Source organism: Hypanus sabinus, chromosome 13 (assembly GCF_030144855.1).
Source record: "Hypanus sabinus isolate sHypSab1 chromosome 13, sHypSab1.hap1, whole genome shotgun sequence".
In the NCBI taxonomy this organism is placed as follows: domain Eukaryota; kingdom Metazoa; phylum Chordata; class Chondrichthyes; order Myliobatiformes; family Dasyatidae; genus Hypanus; species Hypanus sabinus.
Genome location: NC_082718.1, coordinates 62,643,274 through 62,663,997, shown reverse-complemented (window position 1 = coordinate 62,663,997; position 20,724 = coordinate 62,643,274). Strand labels below are relative to the sequence as shown.

Below are 20,724 nucleotides of genomic sequence, written 5' to 3'. Positions count from 1 at the left end.
TATCCCACTTATAAAGTGGTAACCAAATTAAATACTCCAAATGAGAGTGGTCCAGTGTTTTTATAAAAGCTCACTATGACTCTCCTGCTGACTGTTCTGCCATTTTACAATGATTTATGTATAAATGCCACAAGTATCTCTGGTCCTGCCTAGCATTTAGGAAAACATTCCTTTATTCCTTTGGTGGTTCTAGGGATTTTCTTTTTGGTGAGAAGGTGAACGATGAATTGATAGAGGTGTACAAGATGAGTAGAGGTATAGTTCAAGTGGATAGCCGGTGCCTTTTCCCCGAAGTGGTAATTGCTTAATACCAGGGGACATAACTTTAAGGCAGAGATTCCTAACCTTTCTTATGCAATGGACCAATGCCATTAAGCAAGGGGTCCATGGACCCCAGGATGGGAACACCCTGCTTTGAGGTGTTTGGAGGTAAGTGGAGATGGATGTCAGGGGTAGGTGGGGATGTCGAACACTGCTATAGGGTGATGGTAAAGGCAGATATATTAGGGGCATTTAAGAAACTCTTGGCCACAATGGTGAGATAAAAATGGACTATGTAGGAGGGGAGGGCTCAATTGATCTTGGAGTAGGTTAAAGGTCAGCTGAAAGCCTTTGTGTACTGTTCCCTGTTCTTAAAATCTAGTCCAATACTGCTGATTAAGAAAGATATCAAAGAACAATGACAAATATATAAGAATTGCTGAATAGGAAATATGAAAATCTTTTAAAATCACAATTAACACAATGTGCACATAGAGGAAAAGGGCATTGGTCAAAGTACAAATCGATGGCACTAATATTGTAAATTAAATATTTTTGGTTGCTTGTTGTGTTCTGTTGTTCTGAGGAACATTTTGGGCATGCTGTGTTTGCTCCAGAATGTGTGGCGACAATTGTAGGCTGCCCCCAGCTCATCCCTACCTGTTAACACAAATGACGCATTTGACTGTATATGGTACTTCAATGTACTTGTGATAATAAATCTGAATCTAATTCTTTGATACAGTGATGTACACTAGATGATCATGGAAGGGAAACTTCTTCACTCAGCGAATGGTGCAAGTGTGGAATGGGCTGCCAGCAGTAGTGAATTGTAATATTCACTAAGTTTGGAAGGATACATGGATGGGCAGGGTTTGGTCTAGATGCAGGTAGATGGGACTAGGCAGAAGATCAAGTCATCATGGACAAGATGGACTGAATGGCTTGTTTCTATACTGTAGTACTCTCACTCCAAAAATGCTTTGCACACAAAGTATTGAAATTTTCTGTTGTTCTGGCTAACACTTGGCAAATTTGGCAAATGGTGTGGCCTACAAGTAGGTAATATAGTCACTTATCTCTTCATTTGTGGCCTTCTGTGAGCAGAATAACTGCTTGTTGACTGTACAGTAAACATAAGTCTGGAAATGTTAACTACTGTATGTAATGGCCCAAGGCCATTAAAAAGTGCTGTGTAAATGCACTCTTGGTCTTTGTATTGTGTAAAATTATTTTTCAGCTGGTGCTATGTCAAATTTATTTTTGAAGAATTGAAATACGATTTTCTTGCCTATTTTACCATGCAGATTGAAAAGCGGCTGTTAATATTAAGTGCCAAGCTGGAGAAAGAAGAACAGCAAAAGGTATGTAGTGGAGAATTCTGAATCACACTGGAATTGGGATTCTTTGATGAACTTGAATTATACAGTTGAAATTTTTAGATAGAATCTTTGTTGTTTAATGTGTCTCATTTGAAACTTGAAAGTAAGTTGCTGCAAAACGAGATAGACAATGGTTTAAGCGAAGTGGTAACAATTTAACAAGACCTTGAAAATTGGACTTTGGCTCTCATGTCAATGCCATAAAATGAAGCTAATATGTAAGAATATGTGCATGTTACTTCTGTGGGGTATCAAGTGACATATGGAACAAAGAGACTCTCGAACTAAGGTTTAATACAACCTGGTCTTTACTAATACAGGTTTCCCCTGCTATTCGAAGGTAGAGCGTTCCTATGAAATGGTTCGTAAGCCAGAATGTCGTTAAGTGAAGAAGCAATTACCATTTATTTACATGGGAAAAATTTGTGAGCGTTCGCAGACCCAAAAAATAACCTACCAAATCATGACAAATAACACGTAAAACCTAAAATAACAGTAACATATAGTGAAATCAGGAATGATCTGATAAATACACAGCCTATAATGTAGGAATACTTTTCTGCAATTATTGCAGCACTGTCCACCACAGCGATAATCTCACGCAAGCGCTCTTGGCAGCATACCCGGCAGAAACACATGGCACAAATGCTCCGGGCAGAAGCATTCTTTCCAATAACCTTTAAGCTATGAAGCTACCAAATAACATAAAAATAAACAGCCTACATAAAGTAGAAATAATGTGTGCGCAGTCTAGTTTCACTTACTGGAATCGGGAAGACAGCGAACACACTGATGATGGTGTGTCAGGCTGAGTCGTCGGAGATTGAGGTGGTGGGACACTGTGGTATCATCTCATCATTGTCTGTTTCCATCAGGGCAGGCAGGTCACCTTCTTCTATGTCTGCCTGCCTCAATGTTGAAGGTCAAGATTCGTTGTCTGCTGTGGCTGATGTGGAAGGCTTGAAAAATGACAGTAGGCTTGACTACTCAGCCTCGCACATTTTTCTATCATACAGTTCTTTATAAGCACTCAAACCATCCTGCAAATATGCCCTTAACCTGCGTACCCTTTCAAAATTAAAGTCATACTTTGCTGCAATCATTGCAGCATTGTCAATTGCAGTGAAGATCTCACGCAAGTGCCTCACGTTCAGTTCCTGGACGACTTCACTTTCGGACTGTTTACTACTGCGTTCAGCTTCAGTTGTTATCCTTTCCTCTTTATCAGCTCTTCATCTCTCAGTTCTTGGTCATGGGATGCTAAAACGTCTTCAACATCATCTTCATCAACTTCCACAAACCCTTAGCCAAACTCACTTTGTTCACCACGATCGAAACTCTTTATTGCATCTAGTTTTACACTAAGTGTAACACCCTTATGCACTCTTTTAGGCTTTTCCGATACCTTAGAACTCATCTTGCTAACGGATGCACAAAATAAATCGACATAAAGCACAGAAGCTCATAGGCATGTGTTTAAGCAAGAATGCAGTTCCGGGGGAGGAGCTTGGCTGCTCGGCACGCATGCTGTGTTTTTCGCACGCTACCTTTTTTCAGAACAGTGAAAACACCTTTTTTTAGTGAAAACAGGTAACTAATGTAGGTCTTTCGTAACAGCGAGGTGTCATAGAGCAAACATTCAAAAAATAGGGGACACCTGTACTCAAGTCACATACAATTAATACTCAGCAACTCTATATTTGATTTTACACTAAATCACAAGATCTATGGTTTGGACTTGAGTGATACCTTTGTGAGGTGAGCTGACCAGGTTCACTCCAATGGGAGTTGTAATCTTCTCTTAAATTCCAAACTCTGGGCCTGCTTTCCTGCTATGGTTGTTCCAGAGTTGTCACCATACTCAGTGTCCACGATGCACTTAATGCATTTTTTCTTATCTTCCAGAAGGTTTATGCTGACGAACTTCTGCCCAGGGCCTTCATTACCCTAGGGTCCATCGTTTAGGGTTGGATAAACGGGTCACATCTGTTCCATTTATTTCCTTTTAATCTTTTGTCTCCATCAAACTTTAGCAACCATTACTTGGCTGTGGTAGCTGTTCAGTTCCACTAACTCTTTATAACAGGCTAGAGTTTGTGCAAAAGTTACTTCTAGAGTTGATGTAAAACAACCTGTTGGTGGGTTGAGTGGCATCTGTGGCTGTATGACTACACCATGCTAATGAAAGAAATGCTCTTGTAATGAGGTTCCAATCAGATAACACCTAGAATATTATTAATTCGGGTTACCCCAAGATACAAAATTGGAATTTACAAACATCACTGTTCTATATCGTTTGTTGAAAGTTGCCTCCCTTATCTTCATGGTTTGTTTCCCAGTTATCCAAAGTGACTTTTGCTTTGCCCTGAATTCACAAACATGAAGCTTGGCCTTCACCACAAAGTTGCATCTTGTTTGTTTTTTCCTTTGTTCTTCTGGAACTTAGTTAGATGTGATGCATTTTCTTTTTTTAAGACAAGAAAATAATGCTAATATTTAGTATGGAAGAGGGCTTATTTCTTTGGAATTTGAGGGCACAGGTTCATACATTAAAAGCAGCAATCATCCTAATATACAGTGAAAGAGAAAATTGTTCTTAATTTTATTATAGCACACTTTATTAAAGGGGAATTGAAATTTTAATTGTCACAGCAAAATAGTGAGAACTTTTGCACACTGTTCATACAAATCAAATCATTACACAGTGAATTGAGGTAGTACATGGTAAAACAGTAACAATGCAGAATAGTGTTACAGTTGCAAAGAAAATGCAGTGCGGGTAGACAGTAAGGTATCTCAAATATGTAGAATGTGAGGATGAGTTCATCAAAAGTCAAATGATGTTGATAAGTTGGTCCAAGTTCAGTTCAGCTACTGCGTGCAGTATTTTTGCTGCCTAGGGTGTTGAGGCTGTGTTGCCTGCACTAGAGAAATGTAAGTACAACAAAATATCTTGGAAGATGATAGTGAAGACCTCCAAGCTGAGATGACAAGATTTACAGTACCTTTCATAAATGAGTGGCTGAGGTACAACCCATCAACTTTTTAGATTGGGTTGGTGGATGAAAGAAATTAGGAATAAGAAGTAGTAAAGTCGACGTTTCAGGCCAAAACACTTAGTCAGGACTAACTGAAAGAAGAGACAGTAAGAGATTTGAGGGGGGAGGGGGAGATCCAAAATGATAGGAGGGGGAGGGATGAAGCCAAGAGCTGGAAAGTTGATTGGTAAAAGGGATACACAGCTGTAGAGGGAGAGGATCATGGGACAGGAGGCCTAGGGAGAAAGAAAGATCGAGGGGAGCACCAGTGGAAGGCGGAGAGCAGGCAAGGAATGATTGTGAGAGGGACAGAGAGAGAAAAGGTGGGGGAAATAAATAAGGGGTGGGGTAAGAAGGGGAGGGGGACATTAACGGAAGTTAGAGAAATTAGTGTTCATGCCATCAGGTTGGAGGCTACCCAGACGGAATATAAAGTGGTGTTCTTCCAACCTGAGTGTGGCTTCATCTTGACAGTAGAGGAGGCCATGGATAGACATATCAGAATGGGATGTGGAAGTAAAATGTGTGGCCACATTCTGATGTGTCTATCCATGGCTTCCTCTACTGTCACGATGAAGCCACACTCAGGTTAGAGGAACAACACCTTATATTCCGTCTAGGTAGCCTCCAACCTGATGGCATGAACATTGATTTCTCTAACTTCCATTAATGCCTCTGTCCCCTTCTTACTCCATCCCTTATTTATTTATTCTCCCCCTTTTTTCCTCTTATCTTTTTTTCCTCTCTCTGTCCCTCTCCCAATCACTCCTTGCCTGCTCTCTGCCTTCAACTGGTGCTCCCCTCGATCTTCCTTTCTCCCTAGGCCTCTCATCCCGTGATCCTCTCCCTCTCCAGCTGTGTATCCCTTTTGCCAATCAACTTTCAAGCTCTTAGCTTTATCCCTCCCCTTCCTGTCTTCTCTTATCATTTTGGATTCCCCCCTCCCCCTTTCACTTTCAAATCTCTCTTACTATCTCTTCTTTCAGTTAGTTCTGATGAAGGGTCTTGGCCCGAAATGTCGATTATACTTCTTCCTATAGTTGTTGCCTGGCCTGCTGTGTTCCACCAGCATTTTGTGCGTATTACTTGAATTTCCAGCATCTGCAGATTTCCTCGTGTTTGCGAAATTAGGAATAGTTTGGTAAATATTAGTATTACTTTCTGGTGGTGAATGTTTTGTTTGGCCTGAAATACAGGTCTCTATTTAGTATTTTTTCCTTACTATTTTCTAGGACTTTTACCTCTATTAAAATGAGCTGTCGGCACCACTGACTCCACTGTACTTCCTTCTCCATCATCATGTTAGTTTGAACTAATTGAATGATACTTCTGGCGTTTTCTTCAACTTGAAGATGACCTGTTTAGTCGACATGTTTTCCATCATATTTACTTGCTTCGACATTCTGCTCCTAAATCTTCACACTAACATTAGAAAATAGGAGCAGGAGTAGCTCCTCTGGTCCTTCAAGCCAACCTAGCCAATGTGGGCAATGCTGATCAGTCCCGAGCTTAGTCTCCTTCTGTGCCTGTTTGTCATTGCTTTCAATTCCCTGATTTAAAAAAAATTGTATTCTCTTTCAATGACCCCAATGCCTCCACAACCTTCCAGGGTAGAGAATTCCAGATTCATTACCCTCCGTGACAATTTGAATTATAATCACATCAATAGAGACTGAGGATTTGAAATCTAGCAGTAATAAATTGGTGCCTGCAAATAAAACAATGCAGTCGTAAGATTGTCATAAATTTGATTACATCATTGTTCTTTTGGAAAGAAAACCTGGCATGTTTAGCATACTTCAGTCCTATACAAACAAAGCTGAAGCTTAACTATTCCTGAAGTGGTCAAGCAGATCTCCAAGTTATGTGAAATGATTTGAAGCAAAATAATGGGAATGAAACTGAATGACCAGTTTACTACAAGAATATGATGTGGGAAAGTGATTAAAGTATATTCTGCACCTCTATCCGTGCAGTATTTGGGGATTAGAGGCATATTGGCATATAGAGGGAGTCTCTCACTGACTTACCAAGGAGCAGTTTATCATAATCATACTGTAGAATTGTATTTCTCAGCCAGTCCTGGACTATTCCTGGATTCATTCCATTCCACGGGAATTCCCCCTAATAAAGTCTGAAGAATGTTAGGATGGGGGTGGGGAAGGTGAAAATTGCAATCTGTTAATGTGATAAGAATGTTTTTTGTACTCTTCAGTATTAACATTGAGTACCTTCAACCCTCTTTCAATCCAAGTGTATGGCTTATAATAATGGGTGCGGGATTTTGAGGTCCAGTATTGAAATGGCTTGGTAGTCAAAGGCCAGAGCTATCAAACCAGTAACAGATGGTGAGAGGATCAATGGGAGAGAATCAAGTCATATGACTTCATTTTCTTAGATGACCGACAAGTCATGATCATTGCAATGATCAGATTCCATCCCATACTGAGGATACATTTCATTTAGTTGTTTTAACACAGCATCGTCCTGTGTGATGTAAATCAAGAGTACATATGGCGAAATAAAACAGACCATCGATGGGATTCTAAGGACTGCTCAATGCAGGATGTGAAAAGTATGATTATCCCAGCCTGAGATGCTAACTTTGCGAAATTAAAACATGGAACACTACAGATGAGCAATAGATTGAGCAGTCTGCATCAAAACCAATGATTGGTACTTTCTAAATGTTTGATTTTCACAACTTAAAAGAGCAAGATTTCTTTGTGGGTGAGCATGCATGCTAACAATAAATGATTGAAAAGTTGATGCAGCAGTAGTATGTGATATCTAATTTGCTATGTCAAAGAACTTAGTTATGTAGAGTTAGAAACATGAGTTTCTGAGCTGATATGGATTACATGGCACAATATACATAATGATGAGAAATTTTACATGCTACTTCAACTTGATCATTAATAGTAAGGCAAGTGGCAAACATTCATGAAGTGCAAGCTCGTGATGGGAGTAGTCTGTCCTATCCATGCAACAATCTCTTTCACTCCCTATTATCAGGCAGGAGGTACCATGGGTTTAGGCAAGAACTGTTTTTCACGAGAAAATCTGTCAATGCTGGAAATCCAAAGCAACACAAATAAAATGGTGGAAGAACTCAGCAGGCCAGGCAGCATCTGTGGAGAAGAAGAAAGGAAGAGGAAAATCCTGAAGAAGGGTCTCACCAGAAATGTCCATAGCTGCTGTCTGGTCTGCTGAATTCCTCCAGCATTTTGTGTGTGTTGCTGTTAGGATAGGAAATGGTTTCTTACTTCTAGGCCATAAGACTACTGAACTGCTTGCCATACATAGGAATCTTATCATATGGCCTCATCACATATGAAGCTCTAGTGCTCTGCTGTTCACTGTTTAACTTGTATGTGCACTTTTATTATTGATTTATTTCTGATATATGTGTTACATGCGTGTTATATATACACTGTTGTGTACCTTGGTCTGGAGAAAAATTGTTTTGTTTGGTGGTATACGTGTGTACAGTTAAATGACAATAAACTGAACTTGAAAATGTTAAGGTACAAAGAGATCATTTGAAATGGATGTTTGTGTTGGGCAGAGCGCTCAAAATAAATATTGACAGAACTGTCCATGGTGTGATACTGTTGTTGGTCCCTTTTGGATTCATCCTTTAATCATACTGTTGATCACTTAAAGTCTGCTTTCAAACTACATTTTTCATATATAGAACATTGTAGTAATTGCAGTTTTGTTCATTGTTGTCCTGCTCCAATATTTTGCACTCATGTGAATTAATAAAATGTCCATTGACATGAGAATAGTCAACCCTGCCAGAGGCTAGATGTTATTCATAATGAACGGAGTTATAAAAATTACTTAACTTTCTAATTTTGTAAATATGATTCAAGTTACTGTACTTAAAAATTGTCAATTGTTTTTCTTATGAAAATTTGTTCCTAAATTTCAAAGCTTGCAATAAACATTGGAGCTTTGTTAAACGACATTACTGAAGAAACAGGCTCATTTTCATCCCTAGTCAATTATCACCAAAAACACATATTGCAGTCATCATCTTATCATTTCTTGTGTGCAAATTCATTAACACCTCTATGCTGCACTTAACAAACTTCATAGTCTTAAATGGTCCATGAAGCCACTCAGTTCTGGATAGACATTAAATGCTGTTGCAGATGCACATTCAGATGGATGAATATATGGACACAAATCAGGGATGTTTGGAGGTTGAGGATGGTGTTTATCATAAAATCAACAAGATTTTATGTTATGAGGAAGATGTGATATTACCTTTATTTAAAAACATGAATGTGGTGTATCCAGGATCTGTAGGTACAAGTTGCCATATAGCTCTCCACCTGATGAGGGTTCTATAATTGTCATTGATTCTCAATTATCCATTGGATAAATCTGTGTATTTCTTCCAGGACATACTCATGAATAATCAGAATGGCAAACAGTATGGAGGAACTGGCACAGCAGATTGTTGAAGCTCAAATGGGTGAGGTATACACATGGGAATAATCAAAACCAGCCTTCTCAATTTGGTCATTTACTGCATTTCATTCCATTATAAGGAGCACAGGATCTCATCAGCCAACCCCTGCCATACCCCCACTTGTAAGAGGTAAAGATGAGTGGCTATGATGAGAACACTTAGTATCAACCTAGCATTTGCTTGAAGAAATTCAACAAAATGCTAAACTATTTGATTGTTTCATGTTTGAATTCGCACATCTAACAAGTAAAACAGAACTATTATGCAAATTAAATGAAGTTTGTCAGCTAAAATAGGGTTACCTAAAAGCATTTATGTAATTGTCACTTGAATAGCATTGAACTTGCAGGTGAGCTAGATACAAACAATTGACAATTTGATGTCAACCAAAGGTTAATTAGTTTAAAGAAAGCTTTAAGTGATCAACACTGACAAATTAACAGACTGTTCCACCATTGTTTGCTGGTAAAAGTTTCCTGGTCCTGAAAGATATAAGAATTCTTGCCTGAAGCATTTGTCTTTAATTTGGATTGCTGATGGCCTGACTGTTTCAAACCATGTTAGTTTATATAATAATAAAGTGTTTCCCTGAACGGAATATAAATTTAGTGTCTGTACCATGTTTTGATAGATGACAATGATGCAATAGTAATTTGACAGTGTATATTTTAAAACGGAATCCCAACTTTGGATTTTTATTTGTGAATGTACTCCTAGAAATTTGCCCTCAGTTTCGTGGTGCTAAGTATAAAATATATCGTAACTGTCTCATGATTTGATTGAAATCAATTCCAGTGGTGTACAGTGCCCAGCTGATACTTCTGAGTTTACTGATAGCAACTAAGCACAGTTTTTTGTGTGCTATTGTTCTGAAGGTCAGAACGATCCACTGTGGAAAAGAAAATTTACTCAAACTTTATTAAAATACCTGGTAAAGTCTACGGCAATGATCAGTTGATTTGAATTTAACATGATCTCAACAACCAGAAATTGGACTCTATCAAGTATTTCTGCAGACTATAAACCAGCAAGAAAATTTGTTTAATATCAGTTAGATAAAGGATTAGTACTGTTAATGTAAGAAAAAAGAGCACACCATGTTCCCCTTCATGCGACTTTTGATAGTTTACTTCATTTACAACTGTCTGCTGGCTTCAGGGCAATTTATCAGAGGCTAAGTTGACCTTGGATCAGCTATTCAAAATCTTTGCCTGATATCTATGAAGAAAGGGCATTGAAACAATATTTAGTGATCAGACATTTTATCCATTACACTGGATATTTGCATTGATAGGAGGGGGTTGAATCGGATCTATTTCAAACATTTTGACCTTTTAGATGGATTCCCAGCCAAATGCATTGGCATAGATAAACTACATATTGGTAGCATTATTCTGTGGTGAGTGCATTTTATTAGCACATTTAATAAGCATCCAGGAAATACTGAGCATACAAACAAGAACACCAGTAATTTTCATCAATTTGAATATATCAATAGATCAGAAAATATAATATCTAATGCTGTTGAATGAACACCCAAAGGTGTCCATCTTAGTGTTGACATTAAAAATGCCTTGTGTTTTGTACCATATTATGTTTTGTGCATTCTTATCAACCTGGATATTTTAAGACCATAAAACATAGGAGTCAAATTTGGCCATTTGTCCCACCGAGTCTGCTCTGTCATTTATTCATGCCTGATTTATTTTCCCTCTCAACCCCATTTTCACGCCTTCTCCTTATAATCCTTGATGCCCTTAGTAATCAAGAACCTCCACTTTAACTATACCCAATGAGTTAATGTCCACAGCCGTCTATTGCGATGAATTCCACAGATTCGCTGTTAGTTCTAATGAAGGATTTATCACTGATCTTGATTTGTAGTCTGTCACTATGACTATTAGGGAGTATCGGTAACTGCTAGATCTAATCAGGTCCCAGTGGGTAAACTCTGATGGAACATCCAACTAAGTATCCCAATAAGCAGTGATTGTTTCTGTAAATGTTTTGTCAAGTGCTTAGATGTAAATATCATTCACTTTAGAATTTATATTGTAGATACAGGAGGTAATCAGCTTTAATCTGTGTATGCAGGGAACTAATAATGAATTCGCTAATTAAACTACTGTAGACTTCATACTTTATTTTTCTAACGTCTCTTCTGCCTCCTTACAACTTATCGAACCTATTCTTCATCCACAGCTTGAATACAAATACTCTTTTGTGCCCATGTCTAGCAATGCACTGGAAGATCTGCATCCCAAGGTCCTGGGGACTAGGGCAAATTCAAAGTGTGGTTGTATGTGGATTATAAATAGGGTCTTTGATACCTAACCTTTTAGATTTCTTTGTCATTTCTTGCAAGTCCCACCTATGGGTAGCTCTGGGTAGTTTCTGAAGGAAGTATATGTTCAGCACAGCATTGTGGGCCAAAGGGCCTGTATTGTGCTCTAGGTTTTCTATGATTCTAAGTCCTATATCTATACACAATGTAAAATTTAAATTTAAAATTGTGGCTAATGTTAACAGAACAGTTGCAAAGAAGTTTACTTATTGTGTTTGCCCAATACATGGAACCAGCAGTGCATAGAAGATCATGATCTGGAAGCTTGTAATCCATTCCATTCCAGTACAGTACAAATCCCAAGTGCTTTTTTATTTGGATGATGCTCAATTGCTTATCTTCTGTAACGTTCAGTTTTACATCTTTCATAAAAATTGTTATATCAGATTACATTTTTCCCAATATCTGAGTCATTTAAGATAGAGACCCAGATTGTGAACCAAACTTATTTGATATACTGATCAAGAAGTCCTCTAGCATTTTTTATTATTGCTTTCTATGATGTCCTATTAGTATGTCTTCAAGCTGGTTGGGGGTCTTCCTGCTGTCTACCACAATGAAAATCATTGCCACAGACCTCCTCTATTTCCTCCTGATGCTCCCCACTATAATAAATCTGTATTGCTAGGGCAGACTGCAGTTGATGGGACCTTGGCTTAGTGCTGAGTAATAGGATATCATTGCAGGATTCATACACTTCCTGGGCTGAATATATCTTTACATATTTCATCATTAACTTTTCCTCCATTATGAAGCCAAGTGAGAGTATTTACTGAACCATATTCAAATCTGTTTGCAACTTCTCAGCAAATGATGCAGGCTGTGCCAACATGGAGCAAGACTTGGGCAGAACTTGGACATGAGTTAATATATAACGAACATTTAGTGTCAGAAATGGTATCTCAGATGTCTAATCACTGCTGCTCATCCTCAGTGGCATTACCATTGCTTGGTTTCCCCACCATCAACATCACAATTGACCAGAAACTTCATTGGACCATAAATATAAGCAACACACACAAAATGCTGGAGGAACTCAGCAAGCCAGACAGCATTTATGGAAAAGAGACTACTGTTTCCATAGATGCTGCATGGCCTGCTGAGTTCATGTCATTTTGTGTGTGTGTTCTTTGGATTTCCAGCATCTGCAGATTTTCTCTTTTGTGATTGGATCATATGTGAGTGTGCCAGACGCTGGGTAACCCCTACAGCAAATGATTCTTCTGACATTTCAAAATCTTTCTGTCATGTGCAAGGCATGAATCAGAGGCATGATGGAATACTCTTCACATGCCTAAATAAGTACAGCTGCCACTGAAGTAAGTGCACTGTATTACACAGCTAGAATACTTTCGACAGCACCACTGGGACCTGTGACCTCCACCATTAGAGGACAAGGTTAGCAGGTGCAGGGGAGTACTGCCATCTGCAGGATCTCCTTCAAATGGCATACCATCCTCACTTAAAGAACATTTATCACATCTCTGGAGTCAATCTAGGGGCTACCTACCCAGCAGCATTGTGTGAGAACCTTAGAAAAATGTAGTTCTAGAGGGTAGCAAATCAATAAAAATGCTGGCTATTGATGGTTATCTAAAAGTCAATAACTGAAAAGGATTTGGAAAAAAGATTGTGCACTGATTTTCCTGTGAAGTATAACAAGGTCATTTCCCCACCTGAATGCAGCTCCATCCTTGTTGCCTGCTATGGTCAAAGCACTTGAGATCAGCTAATATTTCTTAAGCATTATGAAAAAGTGGTATTCTCCACCTGTAAACTTAAGGGTGATTTCACAAATTCAAGCAGCATTTATTTAATAGACTTCCTTGCTCTTCAAGGGTTGGAGGAATTCCAAGACGCAGTGCAATTGGCATGCAAGAAGTGTTGCTGCCTTTTGGTTCCAGTGACGTGGGCTTGACCCCAACCTCTGGTGCTATCTCTGTGAAGTTTGCATATTCTCTCCTGTGACTGCATGGGTTTCTCTGGCTGCAGCAGTTTCTTTCCACACCCCAAAGACCTGCAGTATAACTAGTTAATAAATCACTTTAAATTGTTCTTAGTGTAGGTGGGGGTAGAATCTTGAAATGTTGGGGTAATCGGTTACGGGAGAAAATTATTACTGAAAGCTAGCTGAATGTTATGTAATCATTAAGTAATGCTGTTCCTGGGCTGGATGAAACATCTTGGTTTAAAGAGCTAAAGATGGTTGTGCCTCAGGCACCCTCCGAGAGACTGCTGCAGTGCTGACTGGGACTGCGATGATTAACTTCCAACACCATTCTCCTTTGTTTCCCCTGTTGACCACTGTGTATTTTGTACAAAATCTTGAAACACTGAGTTATCAATGCTGCTTTGACGAAGGGGCAGTCTCACCTCTGTACATGGGCTGTGGCATATGGTGGGCCTGGCAACGCCCAAACTGGGCATGAAGGAGCAAGTTGTTAGTGCACAAATGTTACTTGATAACACTGTCATCATACACCACTTTGACCTAGCATGAATTAACTGGATCATATTTATCCTGAACTCATAATCTGCATTATTGTACATGCTTGTTCTGGGGGAGCATGTCCCCATCCCCATACCTATGTTGCCAGTGGTTCTGTTCCATAACATAGAATATGTCTAACTCTGGCATTGAATGTGCCAAGAAGAGTTCTTGTGGAATGCCAGAATTGGTTTGCAAAGTCAGAGTAAGATTCCTCTTGATTTCATTGAGGGATGTAGCCTGATGCCATTGAGATGTTAGAGATATGAGAATGAGTTCATAGTCATGAGGTGATCATTGATTCCAGAATGAAATATTTTAAGTCAATGCATGCTCATTCTCAATGTCAAAACTACTTGAAAGTTGGAGTATTCTTGTTTTCCTTTTATGCTTTCAACTGGAGATATCATTTCATTTCTCCATGAACTACCCTTCTCTTACACCCTGTTACTGCCACGAACATACCATCACTTCTGAATCTCCAGGGTTCTTGATTAATGTGGTCCTCTGGGTTTTCACTCAGAGTTGTCCATAAGGGTCTGGATGAACAAGTCAAGTCACTTTTATTGTCATTTCAACCATAACTGCTGGTACAGTACATAGTAAAATTGAGACAACGTTTTTCAGGACCATGGTGTTACATGACACATTACAAAAACTAGACTGAACTACATAAAGAAAGGGGGAAAAAATACACACACAACTACACTAGACTACAGACCTACCCAGGACTGCATAAAGTGCACAAAAGAGTGCAGGCATTATAATAAATAATAAACAGACAGTAGGGCAAGGTATCAGGCCAGGTGATGGGTATTGAGGAGTCTGATATCTTGGAGGAAGAAACTGTTACATAGTCTGGTCGTGAGAGCCCGAATGCTTCGGAGCCTTTTCCCAGACGGCAGGAGGGAGAAGAGATTGTATGAGGGGTGCATGGGGTCCTTCATAATGCTATTTGCTTTGCGGATGCAGCGTGTAGTGTAAATGTCCGTGATGGCGGGAAGAGAGACCCCAATGCAGGGTCTTGTGATCCGGGATGATGCAATTTCTGAACCAGGCAGTGATGCAGCTGCTCAGGATGCTCTCAATACAACCCCTGTATAATGTGATAAGGATGGGGGGTGGGAGATGGACTTCCCTCAGCCTTCGCAGAAAGTAGAGACGCTGCTGGGCTTTCTTTGCTATGGAGCTGGTGTTGAGGGACCAGGTGAGATTCTCTGCCAGGTGAACACCAAGAAATTTGGTGCTCTTAACAATCTCTACCGAGGAGCCGTCGATGTTCAGCGGGGAGTGGTCATTCCGTGCCCTTCTGAACTCAACAACCATCTCTTTTGTTTTGTTCACATTCAGAGGCGGGTTGTTGGCTCTGCACCAGTCCTTTAGCTGCTGCACCTCCTCTCTGTAAGCTGACTCGTCATTCTTGCTGATGAGACCCACCAGGGTCGTGTCATTGGCGAATTTGATGATGTGGTTTGAGCTATGTGTTGCAGCACAGTCATGGATCAGCAGAGTGAACTGAGCACACAGCCCTGGGGGTCCCCTGTGCTCAGTGAGATGCTGCTCCCAATCCAGACTGACTGAGGTTTCCCAGTCAGTAAGTCTAGGATCCAGTTGCAGTGTACAGGCCCAGTAGGCTCAGCTTTCCAATCAGTTTCTGAGGGATGATTGTATTGAATGCTGAACTGAAGTCTATGAACAGCATCCGAACGTATGTGTCTTTTTTTGTCCAGGTGGGTTTGGGCCAGTTGGAGGGTGATGGTAATGGTGTCATCTGTTGAGCGGTTGGGACGGTACGCAAACTGCAGGGGGGAGGGGCAGCAGGGTCTTGATATGCCTCATGATGAGCTTCTTGAAGCACTTCATGTTGATATGAGTGCAATGGGACGGTATTCACTTAGGTCCCCATTGTGAGTTACATTTTTATTTTGATCACAGTAGAACTAATCCTACAAAATCTAGTTATGCAGTCAGGGAAGAGTGGCAGAGAATATTTACTGTACTTTGTCTTTGCCCCACGCTGGCAGACTGCCCTGTTGCAATTACTGCTGCAGAGCAATGCTCCCTCCCAGCCCAGCCGAATGTTAGGTGAGCTTGCACCTGCTGGCAGATGCCACTTTCTAACTGAGATTCTGGAAAGCTCATTCCTGCCCCTTATATCAGTACTGATTAATGGACTTGAACTTATTTATTTTATAAAACAACCCCCTTCAATATGAATTTACCTCTTACTTTGAAAGGTTTTGCCAGTGCTAGGGCAGACAGCATGTTGGAGATTGGCAGGATAAAGTCTTGCTTCACTTGCAGACCCCAGTCAATATGGCTCAGCAACGATATCTCCTCTACAATCACCAACTTAGCCCCCTGCTCTACTCACTTCTGTACTTATAAACATATACTTATGAACAATGAAATGCAGTGATGAATCAGCATAGAGGAGGGAGATTGAAAATCTGGATGGATGGTACCACAACAGCCACCTCTCACTCAACATCAGCAAAGTCAAAGAGCTGATTATTGACTACCAGCGAATGAAACCAGAGGTCCATATTTCAGTCCTTATTAGGGGATTGGTAGTAATGGCATTATATTAGAGATCAGTCCTAGGACCAGAACGTAAGTGCCATCACAAGGAAAACACAACAACACCTCTACTTTCATAGAAACTTGTGCAGATTTGGCATGTTATCTAAAACTTTTACAACTGCTTTTGATGTGCAGAGTATCCTGACTGGTTCCATCATGAACTAGTATAGAAACACCAATAGCAAAAACAGAAAAGCCTATAGAAAGTGGTGAGTAAAGCCCAGTCCATCACAGGCAAAGCCTTCCCCCACCTTGAGCACATCTACAAGGAGCACTGTAACATCTGTCATCAAAGACTCCCACCATCTAGACTATGCTTCCTTCTCGCTGCTGTTGGGCAGAAGATCTTCACCTCAACTCTGAAATGATTCCACAACTTATTTCAGACTCCTTTCAACTCATGTTCTCAGTATTATTTATTTGTTTTTTTTAATTTGCTGTGGGTAGTTTTTTCATTGATTCTATTGCATTTCCTTGTTTTCCTGTAAATGCTGCAAGAAAATGACTTCCAAGGTAGCATATGGTGACAGGTATGTACTGTGAGAATAAATTTATTTTGAACTTTGAAGTCAACGATCCACTGTGCAGCCAGGAAATTGCATCAACTTTCTGTTTATGTAAACTACAGCAACTTCTCTCAGTAAAGACAGTGTACTTCTCCAGAAAATGGAAAGAATCTAAGTCACTGAAAACAGTTTTAATAGCAAATTAATTACCTAATTTCACCCTGTTTTATTGCCACTGCAACAATATTGCCACTATAGCCTCTAATCGTATAGTACAAACTTGCCCTTGTATAATAACATCGGGGGTGGGGGGGTGAAATGGCAATTTGAAACAAAATGCTACAAAATTCAACAGATCAGACAGCATCTGCAGAAAGAGAAACAGTTGAAGGTTAAGGAAAAAAATTCTACACCCCTGGTTCTCCAACCATAAATGGTAACTGTTTCTCTTTCCTTAGAAACCCTTGACTGTTTCCACCATTTCCTATTTTTTTTGGATTTTTTGATCTGTTGCTTGTTTTTCACAATGTGGCAATAACTGGGTAACTGCTGACAGACAGGATTGTGGATAGCATTGTATAAAGCAGCTATGGTTTTGTATGCGGGCTGCTTTATTTTTACTTCCACTGAAATGTGCTGTTCCATGTACTGTTTCATTTACTTTTGTTAATGTATTGTAACATCTGAAACATGCTACATTTTTGCCAATGGTTGAATCATTCCTAGGTCTCTGTTCTCAGGTCATTAATTAAATAGAAGACCTGTTGAGCAAGTCTGTGCTTTCCATTCCTAATAATGGTGGCACTGCTCTTATCTACAAACCCCATTTCCAGAAAAGTTGGGATATTTTCCAAAATGCAATAAAAACAAAAATCTGTGGTATGTTAATTCACGTGAATCTTTATTTAACTGACAAAAGTACAAAGAAAAGATTTTCAATAGTTTTACTGACCAACTTAATTGTATTTTGTATATATACACAAATTTAGAATTTGATGGCTGCAACACACTCAACAAAGGTTGGGACAGAGGCATGTTTACCATTGTGTTACATCACCTTTCCTTTTAATAACACTTTTTAATCATTTTGGAACTGAGGATACTAATTGTAGTAGATTTGCAATTGGAAATTTTGTCCATTCTTGCTTGATATAAGACTTCAGCTGCACAACAGTCCGTGGCCTCTGTTGTCTGATTCTCCTCTTCATGATGAGCTTTACATTTTCAATAGGAGATAGATCTGGACTGGCAGCAGGCCAGTCAAGTACACACACTCTGTGTCTACAAAGCCACGCTGTTGTAGCCCATGCAGAATGTGGTCTGGCATTGTCCTGCTGAAATAAGCATGGACGTCCCGGGAAGAGACGTCGCCTTGATGGCAACATATGTCTCTCTAAAATCCTAATATACACTTCAGAGTCAGTGGTACCTTCACATACATGCAACTCACCCATGCCGTGGGCACTGATGCACTCCCATGCCATCACAGATGCTGGCTTTTGTACCTTTCGCTGATAACAATCAGGATGGTCGTTTTCATCTTTGGCACGGAGAACTCGACACCCATTTTTTCCGAAAACTTGCTGAAATGCAGACTCATCTGACCACAGCGCACGGTTCCACAGTCTTTCGGTCCACTTGAGATGAGCTTGGGCCCAGAGAACTTACCGGCATAGAGTTGATGTATGGCTTCCTCCTTGCGTAATACAGTTTCAAGTTGCATTTCTGGATGCAGCGACAGACTGTGTTAAGTGACAATGGTTTTCCGAAGTATTCCCGAGCACAGGTGGCTATAATTGTCACAGTAGCATGACGGTTTCTTAGGCAGTGGCGCCTGAGGGCTCGTAGATCGTGCACATTCAACACTGAGATGTCTCTGAATTTTCTGAATCTTTTCACAATATTATGTACTGTAGATGTTGAAAGACCTAAATTCTCTGCAATCTTGTGTTGGGAAATGTTCCTTTTGAACTGACTAACAATTCTCTCACAAATTTTGGCACAAAGGTGTGAGTCACGACCCATCCTTGCTTGCAAAGACTGAGCCTTTGATGGATGCTGCTTTTATACCCAGTCATGATACCTCACCTGCTACCAATTAGCCTGCTTAATGTGGAGTCTTCCAAACCGGTGTTATTTGAATATTCTGTGCACTTTTCAATCTTATTTTAACTCCCAACTTTTGTTGAGTGTGTTGCAGCCATCAAATTCTAAATTTGTGTATATTTACAAACTACAATTAAGTTGGTCAGTAAAACTATTGAAAATCTTTTCTTTGTATTTTTGTCAGTTAAATTAAGATTTGCGTGAATTAACGTATCACAGATTTTAGTTTTTATTGCATTTTGGAAAATATCCCAACTTTTCTGAAAATGGGGTTTGTAAATCACCATATTTAATCCCTTATCAATTAACATTCTTCAGTAATTTTTCTTATGACACTTCTGCATTGTTGAGATGGCAAAACATGGAAATATGAAAATTCACTTTTTCTTAAGAATCACTTAGTGGGGTGCATATGGTGAAAAACAATAATAATAAAAATTATAATAATAAGTACTTTATTGATCCTGACTGGGGAATTATTACAGAAGCAACATTTAAAAACAGTGTGCAGACTTAACCAAAAGAGAATAATAATATACACAATAATAATGTAATATTGTGCAATAATATACAAAATAAAGCTGACTATTGTACTATGATGTGTATCGCAGAGATGAACTGTTGTATATGCTTATTGTATTTGGTAAGAAAGATTTTCTGTAACCATCCTGGTGACAGTGGAGCTGAATGAGTCTGTTAGAAAAGGTGTTCCACTGCTTATTCAGTAGGCCATGGAGAAAATGTGCCAGATTGTCCACAATGAATTACAGTTTGTTTAGTGACCTGCTCTCTACCACTAACTCAAAGGAGTCTGGATTGTAGCCAAGGATGGATCTAGCATTTTTGATGAGTTTATTTAGTCCTTTTGCATTTAAATAAGCTTATTCTCTTTTGAATTGTGTTCAGTACTTCATGAGATGCATGAAAAATGTACATGTGACAATTATTCTAAATTATTGAAATATTCTACATTCTGATTGAATTGGATAAGAGTATCTAGGGAGGAATTGTTTCCACTAATATGAGGGTTGTAAATTTAACGTAACAGGATGAATCGGCACGTTTAGGAGGTAAATCTTTCAATGCTTCAAGTTTTGATTTGGGATGCAATGTCTGTAGGTGTGCTTGAATCTAATTGTTAACTATCAGAACAGTAGGATAAGTAATAAGAAAGTTGAAAGGCTATTGGTGTGCAGCAAGGATCTTTAGAACCATAGGTCTTAAAGCACAGAAACACTCATTAACACACTATTCCCATTCCAACTGTTTAAAGATTAGATTCATTTGTCACAAATACATTGAAACATCAAAACACAGTGAAATGTGTCGTTTGCATCATATCAAATCAGTGAGGATGTATTGAGGGCAGCCCACAAGTTTTGACATGCTTCCAGTGCCAACATAGCATGCCCAGACTTACTAACCCCAACCATATGTCCTTGGAATGTGGGAGAAAACTGGAGCACCCAGAGGAAACTCATGTTCACGGGGAGAGTTTATAAACTCCTTACAGACAGCAGTGAGAATTGAACA

General features: G+C 39.4%; 1 protein-coding gene across 18 annotated transcripts in view; it reads left to right on the top strand.

Annotated features, from left to right (window-relative positions):
• The window catches only part of nr2c1 (nuclear receptor subfamily 2, group C, member 1), a 139,167-nt gene that overhangs the window by 37,019 nt on the left and 81,424 nt on the right, over positions 1–20,724 (top strand). For 13 of the 18 annotated variants that reach the window (XM_059987787.1, XM_059987783.1, XM_059987780.1 and 10 more), the window contains one exon: positions 1,569–1,625. The exons of 1 other annotated variant lie outside the window; for it this stretch is intronic. The gene's annotated coding sequence lies outside the window, so the exon portion shown is untranslated. Of the gene's footprint in view, positions 1–1,568; positions 1,626–9,093; positions 9,168–20,724 lie in introns of all 18 variants that reach the window. 4 more of the 18 variants (XM_059987791.1, XM_059987790.1, XM_059987782.1 and 1 more) reach the window with 1 other exon arrangement.